This window comes from Entelurus aequoreus, linkage group LG07, assembly GCF_033978785.1.
Source record: "Entelurus aequoreus isolate RoL-2023_Sb linkage group LG07, RoL_Eaeq_v1.1, whole genome shotgun sequence".
NCBI lineage: Eukaryota > Metazoa > Chordata > Actinopteri > Syngnathiformes > Syngnathidae > Entelurus > Entelurus aequoreus.
In genome coordinates, this window is record NC_084737.1 from 76,768,593 (window position 1) to 76,786,056 (window position 17,464).

Genomic DNA, 17,464 nt, shown 5'->3' on the forward strand with positions numbered 1-17,464 from the left:
ATTCATACCTAGTCACTGCTTGAGGGGAGGGACTAATGTTGACCGGTCCAAAAAAATGACCCAAAAACAGATGAGACATAAACAACAGAGTCAAATGCAGTCAGTTTAGGGATGCTCTCTAACTAGCCTACTTGTAGCGGGGGTCCATCAAAAATAGCTACAGGTTGTAAACAGATACAAATAATCGCTTACCATACAACGTCTTCAGTTTAGCAAGTGTGGTGAGCAAGGTGTCTCTGAAAGCAGCAAATACATTAGTCTAAAAAAAATGCAGTCTGAGCCTGGGCCCCTGGAGAGGAGGTCCAGACTGAGGCCAAGGGGAAAAAAACCTCATAGCCATAGCACACAACGTGTGTCGGAGGGAAACAGCCGCATGCGGCTATCGAGCTGCATGCGGTTCTTTAGCACCGACTTAGACAAACGTTATTGATCCACAAGGGAAATTGTTCCACACAGTAGCTCAGTTACAAAGGATGGAAAGGATAATGCAGGTATAAAGTAGACAAAAAATGTACCATAGTAGCAATGTAAATATAACATATATGTTATATTTACATATTATATATACAGTATATAATATATACTGATATATTATATTTTTATACAATATATAACAAATCCCAATTACCATGTACAATATAACAGTATATCGAACAGCTGTAGCAAAAAAAAGGGCAGCATAAAATAGAGAGTATAACCAGCAGAAAGTATACATTATAAACAAAGAAGGTGTCAGGTAATAGACATATATCATCTATTGCTGATTATGCAGCTGGATGGAGTGCGGAATGAAGGAGTTCTTGAATCGAACACTGTGGGGATGAAGCTGAAGGAGCCTGTTGGAGTATCTGACTTAAAAAATAATCATTTGACAGCACTAGAAAAAATATGTATATCTACATACAGTACATATATTTATGTTTGTTGAATTCTATAACAAAATCCTGTGTCCTTTTATGGTCTATCACTGCTCTGTGTGTGCTTTTAAACCAATTTTCTTCTGAAAATATCCTCAATATTCAATTTATTTCCTATCTTGCTGACCTTAACAATTACCTTCCATCGTTTTACTTCTTGTTTTTTGCAGTTTACATTTTATTTCCGTCCCTGACCAATAAGTAAAGAAAGCATGGTGTCATTGTGGGGCATTTAAGTCAAATGATAATTTTTTGGAGTGATTTTACAATTTCTCAAGCACACAATACACACTATATTGCCAAAAGTATTTGGCCACCAGTATTTGCATTTACTCACATACGAACTTGAAGTGCCATCCCATGGAATTGTCCAAAATGTTTTGGTATCCTGGAGCATTCAAAGTTCCTTTCACTGGAACTAAGGGGCCAAGCCCAACTCCTGAATAACAACCCCACACCATAATTCCTCCTCCACCAAATTTCACACTCGGCACAGACTCGTTCATCAGATTGCCAGATGGAAAAGCGTGATTCACAGAGAAGGCGTCTCCACTGCTCTCGAGTCCAGTAGCAACGTGCTTTACACCAGTGCTTTTCAACCTTTTTTTGAGCCAAGGCACATTTTTTGCGTTGAAAAAATGCGGAGGCACACCACCAGCAGAAATCATTAAAAAACGAAACTCAGCTGACAGTAAAAAGTCGTTGTCGCAAGTGTTGGATATGAATTCAAACCATAACCAAGCATGCATCACTATAGCTCTTGTCTCAACGTAGGTGTACTGTCACCAACTGTCACATCACCCCCTGACTTATTTGGAGTTTATTGCTGTTTTCCTGTGTGTAGTGTTTTAGTTCTTGTCTTGCGCTCCTATTTTGGTGGCTTTTTCTCTTTTTTTGGTATTTTCCTGTAGCAGTTTCATGTCTTCCTTTGAGCGATATTTCCCGCATCTACTTTGTTTTAGCAGTCAAGAATATTTCAGTTGTTTTCATCCTTCTCTGTGGGGACATTGTTGATTGTCATGTCATGTTCGGATGTACTTTGTGGACGCCGTCTTTGCTCCACAGTAAGTCTTTGCTGTCGTCCAGCATTCTGTTTTTGTAGCCAGTTCAGTTTTAGTTTCGTTATGCACAGCCTTCCCTAAGCTTCAATGCCTTTTCTTAGGGGCACTCACCTTTTCTTTATTTTTGGTTTAAGCATTAGACACCTTTTTACCTGCACACTGCCTCCCGCTGTTTACGACATCTACAAAGCAATTAGCTACCGGCTGCCACCTACTGATATGGAAGAGTATTACACGGTTACTCTGCCAAGCTCTAGACAGCACCGACACTCAACAACAACACATCATTTGCAGATTATAATTACTGCTTTGCAAAAAATATTTTAACCCAAATAGGTGAAATTAGATAATCTCCCACGGCACACCAGACTGTATCTCACGGCACGGCACAGTGGTTGAAATACACTGCTTTACACCACTGCATCCCATGCTTCGCATTGGACTTGGTGATGTATGGCTTAGATGCAGCTGCTCGGCCATGGAAACCCATTCCATGAAGCTCTCTGCGTACTGTACGTGGGCTAATTGGAAGGTCACATGAAGTTTGGAACTCTGTAGCAACTGACTGTGCAGAAAGTCTTTGCACTATGCGCTTCAGCATGCGCTGACCCCTCCTTTGTCAGTTTACGTGGCCTACCACTTGGTGGCTGACTTGCTGTTGTTCCCAAACTCTTCACTTTTCTTATAATAAAGTTGACTTTGGAATATTTCGGAGCGATTAAGACACCTGATTCTCATCATTTGGATGGGTGGCCAAATACTTTTGTCAATATAGTGAACATTAGTCTCAAGCTAGCAGTAGTACTGTTGCTGCCATGATAAATGAACTACAGTATATCTGTCCAGACTCAAACCTAGGAATTGCTTAGTTTATATGATAACCTTTAATGTGTAATTTTCTTTTTCCTCATTTTGAGGCGCATCCTGGGGACAAACAATAATGAATATTTAACAAAATTTCCACAGCAAAGGAATAATGGCAATGCTTACTCTATCAGTGGGATGCTGCATTGCAAGCCGTACAATACTTTCCACCAAAGGCTCAGCATGGGTGTTGAGAATGATGGAGCTGGCGTGTGCTAAAGTGGTTCTAACATATATTGCTGTAGGCTTAACTTGAAATGGACAAAAATGTGTGATCGGAATAGGGAATATAAATGTATGAAAGCAGTGCAGTCGTCATTCCTGGACGAATCCATGGACCGTGGAGAGAGGATAAGATAACTATTATTGGCTGCAGACTGTTAAACTAACATCTACTGTAGATTGTATTTACAGTGCACCATAAAAGCAGACTTGACATTTAATTAAAAGCCAATGAACCAACTCCCGTGGGCACAAAGGAGAGGGATTGGAATAGAATGTGCATTTAATAAAAATGTAAGCAATCAATCAGAAGAAAGAGTAAAGAATACAGATGGATCCCTGCAAAATTTGTGATTCAGAGCTTTTTTTACGTCCAAAATTTGGCAGTTTTTTCCTCACAAAACATATATTGTCATCCTTTGTCGGTAAAAATGAATAAATATGTGCGAATACAGAAAAAAAGTACAGCAGACACGTACCAGCCCATCATTTTACCTGTTCATGTCTTAATTCTCCACTGATTATGTTATTTGCATTGAAATATCCCACTTTTGTCGGTCATTAAACACACCATAGGCAGAGATTAATATCATCTTACCTATCAAACAGCTAAAATGATGTACAAAGCAAACTATAACCTGCTACCCACGAACGTAGAACAATTATTCTCAACAAAAGAGGAGAAATATAACCTAAGAGGAACATCTAATTTAAAACATGTGTATGCTCGTACAACACGTAGAACCTTTTGCATATCAGTATGTGGAATTACATTATGGAATGGATTAAGCAAAGAAACCAAACAACGCACCAATATGGTTCTGTTTAAGAGACTGTTCAAACTACAAGTGTTCACTGTGGAGGGGGGGCGTGGTCGGTGGGCCTCCTGCGGGAAGGGAGTGTGTATGGCCCGGCTTCAGGTGAGTAGATTGCCCAGCTGGGGCAGGTTATCTAATCACCTGTCTCCTTTATCAGCAGCGTCCGAGGCCATGAGGAGAGAGCGCTGAGAGCAGAGAGAAACCCACACACGAGCGAGAAGGAAGCCGCTGGCGAGACAGCCCTGGACATTCCAAAATAGAAAAAATAAAGACTTGTTCAACCCTGTATCTTGGGCTTACGAAGATTATGTCGGTCCCAGGAGAACCCACCACACAGGAGACTTCCACATTCACAAAGTACACAGAATAATAATTATGATGAACATCTTTTATTTATTTTTTTGAGGTGAAGATTATTTATGTATTTAGTGTATTTACTTACTATGGTATATTTATGTATTATTTATTTATGCTCTGTTCTGTTACAGAGCACAAGGAAATGGGATACAATTGCTATGATATGAAAAGGGGTAGGATTAAATAAGCTCACTTTCTTCCTACTCCTTTTCGGACGTGCTGTAATGAAACAACTGGAAATACATTGTATCATATGCACGTTCCAAATAAACAGAAACTGAACTGACCTGAACATGAGGGGTCTTCAACGGACCACCCACTTATACAGGTTATACAGGCCTACTGAAAGCCACTACTACCGACCACGCAGTCTGATAGTTTATATATCAATGATGAAATCTTAACATTGAAACACATGCCAATACGGCCGGGTTAACTTATGAATTGCAATTTTAAATTTCCCGCCACACTTCCGGTTGAAAACGTCTAGATATGATGACGTATGCACGTGACAGAATCAGTTGAAGTATTGGTACCCCATTGAATACAATACAAAAAAGCTCTGTTTTCATTTTAAAATTTCACAGTATTCTGGACATCTGTGTTGGTGAATCTTTTGCAATTTGGTTAATGAACAATGGAGACTGCAAAGAAGAAAGTTGTAGGTGGGATCGGTGTATTAGCGGTGGACAACAGCAACACAACCAGGAAGACAGAGATGGATAGCAGACGCGTTAGCCGCCAAACTCACCTTAACTTCCTCCGTCTCGCCGACCGCATCTGTGATCGGGTGAAGTCCTTCGTCGCACCGTCGATCGCTGGAACGCAGGTGAGCACTGGTGTTGATGAGCAGATGAGGGCTGGCTGGCGTAGGTGGATAGCTAATGTTTTTAGCATAGCTCTGTGAGGTCCGGTTGCTAAGTTAGCTTCAATGGCATCGTTAGCAACAGCATTGTTAACCTTCGCCAGGCTGGAAAGCATTAACCGTGTATTTACATGTCCCTGGTTTAATAGTATTTTTGATCTTCTGTCTATCCTTCCAGTCAGGGATTTATTTATTTTGTTTCTATATGCAGTTAAGCACGATGCTATCACGCTAGCTCCGTAGCTAAAGTGCTTCGTCGATGTATTGTCGTGGAGATAAAAGTCACTGTGAATGTCCATTTCGCGTTCTCGACTCTCATTTTCAAGAGGATATAGTATCCGAGGTGGTTTAAAATACAAATCCGTGATCCACAATAGAAAAAGGAGAGAGTGTGGAATCCAATGAGCCAGCTTGTACCTAAGTTACGGTCAGAGCGAAAAAAGATATGTCTTGCACTGCATCTAGTCCTTCACTCTAACGTTCCTCATCCACAAATCTTTCATCCTCGCTGAAATTAATGGGGTAATCGTCGCTTTCTCGGTCCGAATTTCTCTCGCTGCTGGTGTAAACAATAGGAACATATGAGCAGTCCTTTCCCCGGTGTCGTCACGCTACTTCCGGTAGGGGCAAGGCTTTTTTTTTAATCAGATACCAAAAGTTGCGATCTTTATCGTCGTTGTTCTCTACTAAATCCTTTCAGCAAAAATATGGCAATATCGCGAAATGATCAAGTATGACACATAGAATGGATCTGCTATTCCCGTTTAAATAAAAAAAATTCATTTCAGTAGGCCTTTAATTAACCCGGTCCTAAAAAAGGTATAAAAAAAGTACCGTCTTTATAGCAAAAGAGCAGATAAGTCCAATGGATCAACGAGTCCATGGTGAAAGAGTGTGTACGAGAGAGGGGGCCAGTGTTCAATCAATCGGTGAGGGGAATTGTTGTCAAAACAATGTGTAGCTGATAAAAATTATTATTAGAAATTGAAAATATTAATATCTGAAGCTAGACTTAGACTTAAACAAACTTGATTGATTCACAAGGTAAATTGTTCCACACAGCAGCTTAGTTTCAAAGGATGGAAAGGATAAGGATGGAAAGGATAATGCAGGTGTTAAGTTGACTAAAAATGTACCATAGTAGCAATATAAAATATAACATATGCCATATTTACATATTATATATACAGTATATGATATATACTGATATATTATTTTATATTGTTATATAATATATACAATATATAACAAGTTAGTTTCGTTGGCTAGTTTCTCCTTTTAAGACTTTGACCTTTTGTACCATTCTTTAACAGCTTAAACTTGAGGTTACATAGAGTCCTCATTCTTTTTAGGAGATTAGACCCGGAGTGTCAAACTTGTTTTTAATGAAGGTCACGTCACACTTATGGCTGCCCTCAGGAGGTCTACATTAATGATGTGGCAGACCTCATCATATGTTGTGGAAGATCCAATGACCACTCCTCTTGACAAAATTGCTGCAGTTCAGCTAAATGTGTTGGTTTTCTGACATGGACTTGTTTCTTCAGCATTGTCCACATGTTCTCAATGGGGTTTAAGTCGAACATTGGGAAGGCCATTCTAAAACCTTAATTCTAGCCTGATTTAGCCATTCCTTTACCACTTTTGACATGTGTTTGGGGTCATTGTCGTGTTGGAAAACCCAACTGCGCCCAAGACCCAACCTCCGGGGTGATGATTTTAGGTTGTCCTGCAGAATATGGAGGTAATCCTCCTTTTTCATTGTCCCATTTACTCTCTTTAAAGCACCAGTTCCATTGGCAGCAAAACAGGCCCAGGGCATAATACTACCACCACCAAGTTTGACAGTAGGAATGGTGTTCCTGGGATTAAAGGCCTCATCTTTTCTCCTCCAAACATAATGCTGGGTATTTTGGCTAAACAGCTCATTTTTGGTTTCATCCGACCACAGAACTTTCCTCCAGAAGGTCTTATCTTTGTCCATGTGATCAGCAGCAAACTTTAGACAAGCCTTAAGGTGTCGCTTCTGGAGCAAAGGCTTCCTTCTTGCATGGTATAGCCTCTCAGTCCATGGCGATGCAAAACACAATCAGGGGTGTGGAGGGGGAGGAGGGGTAGGATATGGACAGCAAGTAGTGGATAGAGAGAGAGAGAGAGAGAGAGAGAGAGAGAGAGAGAGAGAGAGAGAGAGAGAGAGAGAGAGAGAGAGAGAGAGAGAGAGAGAGAGATCAGAAGGCATAAGAAAAAGTATCTGCATTTGATTGTTTACATTTGATTATTAGCAATCCGGGGAGGGTGTTAGTTTAGGGTTGTAGCTGCCTGGAGGTGAACTTTTATTGCGGTTTTGAAGGAGGATAGAGATGCCCTTTCTTTTATAACTGTTGGGAGCGCATTCCACATTGATGTGGCATAGAAAGAGAATGAGTTAAGACCTTTGTTAGTTCGGAATCTGGGTTTAACGTGGTTTGTGGAGCTCCCCCTGGTGTTGTGGTTATGGCGGTCATTTACGTTAAGGAAGTAGTTTGACATGTACTTCGGTATCAGGGAGGTGTAGCGGATTTTATAGACTAGGCTCAGTGCAAGTTGTTTAACTCTGTCCTCCACCTTGAGCCAGCCCACTTTGGAGAAGTGGGTAGGAGTGAGGTGGGATCTGGGGTGGAGGTCTAGAAGTAACCTGACTAGCTTGTTCTGGGATGTTTGGAGTTTAGATTTGAGGGTTTTGGAGGTGCTAGGGTACCAGGAGGTGCATGCGTAATCGAAAAAGGGTTGAACGAGAGTTCCCGCCAGAATCCTCAAGGTGCTTTTGTTGACCAGAGAGGAGATTCTGTAGAGAAATCTCGTTCGTTGGTTGACCTTTTTGATTACCTTGGTTGCCATTTTATCACAGGAAAGATGAGCCTCTAGAATGGAACCTAGGTAGGTGACCTCATCTTTCCTGGTGATAACAATGTCACCCACTTTTATAGTGAAGTCATTGACTTTCTTAAGGTTGATGTGGGACCCAAACAGGATGGATTCCGTTTTACCCAAGTGTATGGATAGCTTGTTGTCAGCGAGCCAGGTGCAAGTTCTACAGAGCTCAGCACTGAGGATTTTCTCCACCTGTGACTTGTCCTTGTCGGATACCAGCAGGGCAGAGTCATCCGCAAACAAAAACAATTCACAGTCGCATGCTGATGACAAGTCGTATATAGTCAAACTTTGGGGTATAATTACAGCGCCATAATGCAGTGTGTAATAGCACAGGCAACATAAAAAAGGTGTCATTTTTTGTGGGGGGGACAACATTTTAAAGCTTTTCGGTGCAGCAATTCAGGAGTTCCACATACATTCATGGTGGTTTGTTGTGTTACATTGACCATACACTGTAATACAAGTAAAGCTAATAATGTGATTTATTCCTGCAATTCCTTGTCTTAATGTATTTACTGTATGTATGCAATGTATATTGAATGACACCCATACATGAAAGGACAGAGTCGGAGCGAGTGGAGCACCTTCCTCAGGCACAATGCAATGAGAACACTTGGACCCGCACACAAAAAGCCTTACAAAAAGTAAAATGTATCCGGTAAAATACCCCAGAGAGTTGAGCGATTAAGTAAAAGTCAGTATTTATTTTGGTCTATGGCCTTCTGATACAATGAGATATCTTTGTTTCGGCTTAAGGCTGCGCCAGTGGGGTCATTCGCTCAATGACTGATATGCTAATTTATGGATTTTCTTGGCATTTTCAAGAGAATGCCTGAAGCATAAATCCTAGATTTGTCCTCACATTTTACTCGAAGACTAGTGACGATTTCCACCAGGAAATGCCTTCAATGTGAATGTTCTCCGCAAAATCAGGGGTGTCCAAACTTTCTTCACTGAGGGCTGCACACTGAAAAACCAAAGCATGCAGGGGCTATTTTGATATTTTTCATTTTCAAGATCAATACAATATTTATTGTAACCTTTAGGGCTCCCCTCAGTTTTGGTGAAGCTAAAGTTCCTCGGGGACCCAAAAGAGTCTCGGTCATTAAAGTGTTAAAAACAGCTCGTATGTAATTGTTTTTTCTTATTTTAAGCTAAAATATATATACACTTCGGATCTATCCACTAACAAAGTCCATTTTGGTCAAAGAAAACCCCATTTTTTGTGGGAAAAACATTAGTATATATTTGATGTCAGGTAATTTGAGCCTTAGAAAGGTAATATTGCTTTTGGTTACATATTTTTTAAACAATAACCGTTTAAAATAAAAATTAATACAACTAAAGATCTACGGGGATCCAAAAGACTCATAGAAGTGTTAAGAATAAGTCATTGTGAGGGGCGTGGCCTGCGGACCTGCAGCAAAACGGGATGTGCCAGGACCGGCTTCGAGATTAGCGACAGGTGCGTAGATGACACAGCTGAGAGTGTTTGTCTGATCACCTGTCGCTCTGTTAAAGACAGAAGTCGGGAAGGAGAAGGGGGTTGTTGATGGTCGTTGAGGGTGGCGAGTTGGAAGCCGGAGCACGAAAAACCTGAAGAAAAACCATTTGTGTGCTCACTGGCGAGATTGACAGACATTTGCTGAAAAGCATAAAGAAACATTTGTTGCAAAATAAATCATTGTTCGCAAATATGACCGAAGCTGTCATGTCCGTCTTTGGTGATCCAAGGAACCCTGGGGAGCAAGACCTCCACAGTCATATATCATTATATCATATTTGCATGTATCAAAGTCAAGGCCCGAATGAATGATCTATGGCCCCCGGGATGGTATTTGATTAGTATTAGAACCGGCCCGCAGGCCACAGCCGCCTGCTGCTGTTTTGCACACACCAATACTCCATCAGTGTTGGCGCTAGGAATTTTCAAAATGGGGTCCATCAAGTCATATAAATGGGGTCCCACAGTCAATTTTTGGGGTCCCACTTTTGTGTAAGCGTTTTGAAAACAAATGATAAATGTATGCATTATCCTGTTATATCTCAAATTCTATATTATGTTTTGGAAAAAGGTTACTTGATTCATTAAAAAAAAAATTATACAAAACAAAACAAATTCTTATGCATACGTAAATGTATTCAGTTTTAAACATTCATTCACTTTCTTCTTTCCTTCATGGATGAAAACTTTACCGCTGCCGGTATTTTTTTTCTATATTTTTACTGTTAATATTGTTCTATTTTTGGCCAAAGTAAGACAAAGAAAACAATCTGAAGTTGTCTTTATTTTTTAGTTTTATTGCCATGATTTTAATCGTCCGGTCCGAGTGTGTACAGATTTTCCTCCATGCATCCCCTGAGCTAAAATGTGTTAGACACCCCTGCTCTAGATCAACTTCAGATCCAACTGTTGATTGTCATTTTTTGAGCAATCCAGCTGGCACAGACATTGAAACAACGTTGAGAACTTGTTGAATTAGGTCCTGACATTGAGTAACTCAAACTTAACATTGGAATAACATGCATTTTGACGTTTAATCAATGTTGGGTTCTGCCGTTGATTTGACTATTTGTTACAACATTACGCCCCCCCCCCCCCCCATCCCCCCGCACGGTGCGCCCCCTCCCTTCCCGTATCATGACTCTTACCACATCAAAAAATCAACACAAGGTGTCAAAACGGCCAAAACTGTCAGGTGCCCAGGGAAGAAAAAATAGAAAAGAAGAGGAGGAGAAACGAGAAAAAGACAGAGGTAGCAGGTAGGTAACGTTAGCCTACATGAAATTATTTGTCTGTTACAGAATGTGATAGTAACCTGGCTTTTTAGCATTAAGCTAATGTTACATGATTCGGCAATTGCTAATCAATAAATAGCTAGTTCTGTTTTAACGTCGGGTTAATATTGTGGAGGGGGCTAAATTGTTATGGAAAATAATAATGTAACGTTAGGTAATTACAGTACTCCCACCTTACATTCCTCAGGGACATTTGTATTAGATCTTTTAAGCAGGTGTTTTTTGTTTACATTGTTATTGCCTTCTGGTTAGCTAATGTTTGCCCTGCAGGTAATAGTCACTTTTCCACCCCTTTATATATTAGGTATAGTTGTAAGCCTAGTTGTTAAAGTGCACATCATTAATGTTAATTAAGCAATATCACATGAGAGGGAATGCTGTTTTTTTAATTTGAGCACTGCTGTGATTCGGTTAAAGATAATCATAACATAACATTCTCATATATGTTAAATTGCTTTCTTTAAGTAAAAAAAAAGGTCAAAGACAAAACTATTCGGTTTCTTGTGAGTATATACACTTCACTGCCGATGTGGGGGGGGGCGCCACCTAAAATCTTGCCTAGGGCGCCAGATTGGTTAGGGCCAGGCCTGTGTGTGTGTGTGACAATCATTGGCACTTCTAGTCGAGACTTGAAATACTACATTACGTCCTGTCCTATGACCTGAATATAAGCAACCATGTTAATAAAAATTATATTTAATAATAATAATAATAATGAATAAGATTTATATTGCGCTTTTCTAGACAAGCGCTTCACAGAGAAGAGTTTGTACATATAACGCACATAGTATACATTTCCACACATCGTCATAATACTGATGATATTTTGACTATTTCAGTGTCCATGTAACCTTTATTGATGAATTCAACACACTTTGCTTTTCCTATAATAATCTAATCTCTGTCTTTGAGTGTGTTTATTCAAATCAACAGTCCTTGTTTACTTTTAATCCTCCATCACTTACAGGACAAAATTCAATGTCAAATTCAAGAAGAGTGAAGTGCTTGTGCTGAACAGCTGTTTCCCAAATTAAGGGTCTACACAACTTTATAAAGTTCAGGGAGAGTGGGTCCTCTGGGTTTTCTCATAGCCTGAAACACAAATAACCAAGGCCATTATCAGGACGTTGGCCATAGACACTCTTGGAAGTGTTTAATATTGCCTTGTCTGTGTCTTGGTGTTGATGGCTATATAGCTAATTTATCATGAGTTGTGCTCTTGGAAGAGCTATTATTTGCACAAAAGAGACAAATTGGAAAGTAGAAAAGTGACATACAGCATAGCAAGGTAGCTTGATAAAGTCTGGAAATTCACAAATAAAACGGTGATGAAAATGCATCAGTTTAGGGCAAAATATATGTATTTTATTTTAGTTGTGGAATGTTTGCAGCTATTATGGTTTGTGTATGCAAGGTACCAATAGTACATTGCAGTGACGTGCAGCCAGGGGAGGCAGGTGAGGCGGGGCCTCACGTGCCATCATGGAAAGAAAAAAAATGTAAAAAGAAAAAAAAATAATTCAATTGTTATATGTATCCAGTGATTATACTATAAAGTTATTTTCTATTTAACTTCACCAGTTTTAGATTGTTTTTATTCAAAATCGCTGAATTTTCACATTTGCCGTTCAAATACTGAGAAGAGACTTGCGGTGAGTCACCAGCCAGTTGAGCCTCACCATGGATTGCGCAATGACTCGGCTAACTGCTGGCCTGCTGTGCAGTGAGACCATATTGCTATATGAATTATATTATACATTTCCATGGTTTAGTTAGCTGAGGTATATAATGTACAGTGTATTTTGTCAACAACTGTATGTGTGTAACGTATTTCTTGTGCTGAGCAATCATAAAACGGCTGCAAAAGACGCACTGGGTGAGGCTCGCAGTAATCCCGCCTCCTGGTGGTAGAGGGCGGTAGTGATCCCAGCGATCATTCTTGCGACTGCTCGGCTGCAGAAGAAGTGACAACAAGCAGCAACAGTTAGCAGCGATCGTATATTTGTTCCTCTCGCCTGAACTTTTAACATGGAGGATTACATATCAAAAATAGAACAGTTTTCTAAACTGGACTTTCAATCGAAGCAGGAGGTAATAATTAAAGGATCATCTTCATCGAGACAGAGAGACTATTAAAACTGAAGAAAGATAAGGAAGACTTCTATAAACAAGTTATCAATGCTTTTGTTCAAAAGGAGCGGCGCATGGACTTCATTTATAAGTAAAGGTAAGACCATAATAACGTATTTTTTATTAAATGTGCTTTTTTGTGTGCTACAGTTTGTATGTGTAAAGTTAAAGTTAAGTTAAAGTACCAATGATTGTCACACACACTAGGTGTGGTGAAATTTGTCCTCTGCATTTGACCCATCCCCTTGCTCACCCCCTGGGAGGAGAGGGGAGCAGTGGGCAGCAGCGGGGCTGCGCCCGGGAATCATTTTTGGTGATTTAACCCCAAATTCCAACCCTTGATGCAGAGTGCCAAGCATGGAAGAATGCTGGTATGAGCTTTTAAACATAACCCGTTAACTGCTGCCAATCAAATGGTGAATAAGATACTCTTTAGGGTTCATATGTTTGTACATCTGACTGTGATGAAGTCAGTGCCTCACCAGTCATGAACCTCACCGCACGTCACTGGTACATTGGTACCTTGGTTTTCGTTCCATTCCGATAGGTCATAAGAAGACCGAATCGTATGAAATACTAAGTCTACTTGTGGTAAATTCAGTTAGTTTGACATGATTAGGAAAGGCACACACTTGACTATATACAAGGTCTCACACTTGACAGTGCATGGCAACCAAGAATGAAGTAGAAGGAATTGTCTATAGACTTTCCCGAGACAGCATTGTCTCGAGGCACAACTCTGTGAAAGGGTGCATAAAATATCAGCTGCCTTGTAGGTGCCAATGAGCACAGTTTGCCACCATCATCAATAAATGGAAGAATTTCGGAACCACCAGGACTCTTCCTATAGCTGGCCGACCATCTAAACTCACCACAATTGATGTTCGGGCAAACTGACTTGTTTGTACAGCCTATGAAGTAAATTATAATAAAGTACTATCTATCTATCTATTGTTTGGCCGTACAAAAACCGAGAAAATATACGAATACATACTAAAAGTAGAGTGCATAAAAACCAAGGTAGCACTGTAGTTCTATTTTCATAGGATTCCCTACTAAGTTTGTGGGAACACATTGACTTGCTTGATGGTAATGTACAGTTTTAGTCCATGATTTATGTCAACTATGACCCCTCTCCATCTCAAACTCGTTAGGGTAAGAGCCCTGTCAAGGAAATCAACTTCTACTGTACAGTATGTACTCTTTGTACTGGGTTGGTGTTATAATGGTAACATTACCAGCTCAGCAAATAGATAATCACAGTAAGGTCGCGCCTCACTCACTCTCAGGGTGTTTAATCGGTCTTAAAACACTGCAATTTATTTGCTGTCAAGCATTTGTCCTTGTCCCCAAAATAGAGTCTAACACAAAAAGTATCTGCTCATCACAATTATTTGTCCTGGACATTTGTGCAGTCAGACAAATTGGTTTGTCTTATGGGACTACACAGAGTTTGGGTACTTAACTTTAGGGATGTTGGGATCAGTGTTTTATGCTGCCGATTCTGATACTGATCATCTATGACTGAGATCGGCCGATACGAATTCTGTTCACATGTATTTACTGTACATTGTTAAATGTATTTATGGTGAGGGCTATTGACAGTTTAACAATAGCAACACAATATTTAAACTAGTTCTGTATTCTCTTTTACTATATACGATTGTTTGAGTAAAAACAAAGTCATTATGTAAAGCTGATGATATGCTGCACTTCTTAAGCCAGTACAAACCTGCGTTCTGGGCCAGAACGTAGCTACCTGTTCCCGTACAGTAAGCCGACACATATAGCTCTATGCTCACTCTCTCTCTGTGTTTTCTCCTCCTTTGTGTTCATTTGTGTCGTGTTCCTGTGTCGTACCAGCAGCATCCCTCCGTTCCCTGGTTAGGAGAAGTGTGTCTCGTCCCTCCGTATTCCCTCTGGTTCCCTGGCTGCCCTTTTGAATTTCGACCTCCCGCCTGGACACGGACTTTGACACCTCACTCTTGCCCCTGACCCCCTGCCTGTCCCTGGATCTCCGAGCTCGCCTTGCCCTCTTGGACTTCCGCACCTCGCTCAACACTCCCGGTAACACTCGACATATAATCACTACACATAGTCGCACACATACACATTTTGGGTTAGTTTCACACTTCATAATATTGTATATAAATAAACAGAGCTAAACGACATCCCATCTCCTTCTTCCCCCGCTGTACCGTAACACAATACACATTAATAATAACAAAAGCTACTAACTAAAACTCAATTAAACCCTTTGGTTTTTAACCTTCAAAGTTCTCCTGTGTCCAGGGAGTTATTCCATGAGTGTGTAAATATTAACAAAAAAAAATGTAGTTAATCATATGACCTTTGGTATGAACTTTAAGAACCTGGAGTTCTTAAAGTTTACTAAGCACTTTTTTTCTTCGAGTTGTTTTAAGCTTCAATCAAGAAGGGATTCAAATGGCCCCAATGGATGTCACACGAGCGCAACATGGAGGGTTACTCATTTTGCAATGCAGTTTGCTGAAAAAGATGGAAAGTGCCACTCTACATGGCAACTGACGCTGTTGTCAAAATTGGAATTGCCACAAAACACATAGCACTCTAGTCCTTCACTCACGTTCCTCATCCACGAATCTTTCAACCTCGCCCAAATTAATGGGGTAATCGTCGCTTTCTCTGTCCGAATCGCTCTCGCTGCTGGTGTAAACAATGGGTAAATGTGAGGAGCCCTTCAACCTGTGACGTCACGCTACTTCCGGTACAGGCAAGGCTTTTTATCAGCGACCAAAAGTTGCAAACTTTATCGTCGATGTTCTCTACTAAATCCTTTCAGCAAAAATATGGCAATATCGCGAAATGATCAAGCATGACACATAGAATGAATCTGCTATCCCCGTTTAAATAAACAAAATTCATTTCAGTAGGCCTTTAAAATGTGTGGAAAATAGTTACCGTCACAACACCCTGACTACTATAAACAAATATTGATGTGCAACCCATCCATCCATCCATTTTCTACCGCTTGTCCCTTTTTTGGGGTCGCGGCGGGTGCTGGAGCCTATCTCAGCTGCATTCGGGCGGAAGGCGGGGTACACCCTGGACAAGTCGCCACCTCATCGCAGGGCCAACACGGATAGACAGACAACATTCACACTCACATTCACACACTAGGGCCAATTTAGTGTTGCCAATCAACCTATCCCCAGGTGCATGTCTTTGGAGGTGGGAGGAAGCCGGAGTACCTGGAGGGAACCCAGGCAGTCACGGGCAGAACATGCAAACTCCACACAGAAAGATCCCGAGCCCGGGGTTGAACTCAGGACTACTCAGGATGATGTGCAACCCATCATCCTAAAATGTAACCCTACAGGAAGCATTCCGAGCCCAGGCAGTGTGTAAACAGCCCACACACAAACCTGTCAGGGCCTAATATTCCTAGTTTGTGTCAGGGCTTGGTAAAAGGATTGGACTCAGATGCAGAGTAGGGAACTTGACAGGCTTTTATTTTTGCAGCTTCCTTTCACCTCCAAAGTCAAGGAATACAATACTATAATTAACCAAAAAACTACTCGATGAAAAAAGGTTCCAAAAAATAGGAACAACTGAAAATCGGAGGAAAAACACAAAACCAAAGACGAACTAATAATAGGCGCAGTAAATGCTATAAAATGTATAAACAAAAAAAAACGCTCCAACGGGAGGAATAAACAACAGCTATGAACAATTCTACACTATCTTATTTAATAAAGTTTAACAAAAATAGTCACTCAAAAATTGAGGAATTTAACTAATAACTTACCACTTCGGCTGAATAAAGTCAATAACAAAAAGTCACTCTGCTGAGGAGGAAAAAGGAAAACTCAAAATAGCCACAAAGAAATTCAAGAACATGGAACATAGACTGGATACAAGGCAAGGCATGGACATGGACGTAGACGCTGGAAAGTACGAATGAACGAAACAATCTGGCACAGAACAAAAAAAGGAGTGGGCTTATAAGACACATGAGGGTAATAGGGAACAGATGGAAACAATCAGGGAACAGGGATGACGTCAGACTGATGACACAAAAGGAAGGGCAAGTGACCTGAAACGAGAGGAGAGTTACTTTTCAAAATAAAACATGAAAATCACAAGACAGAAAAAAAACCAAGACAAGACATCCCTCACCACGGTGTAACAAAACCTAAGATTTCCCACCCCCCACAATCATGCATTACATACTATACATTACCTTTTGCACTATATTAATTTATATTATTATGTGTTGTCAACTTTGTACTTTTTTACGTCATTGCCTGAAAAAATAAAAATAAATAAATAAAGATGTCCATCAGTTTATTTGTTTCTTCCATTTAGCCACGCCGTCTTCTGTTTGAAGGATGGCACCATAAATATCAGCACAGTGATTCATTTAGTAAGCAGAAAGTTTGCATAAAGGCTGAGTCATGTGAAATTCTTATGTCGAGGGAGCCCACACTTTCATTAGCGAGAGCTAATTCGCACAGTGGATTTTTTTATTAATTTTTT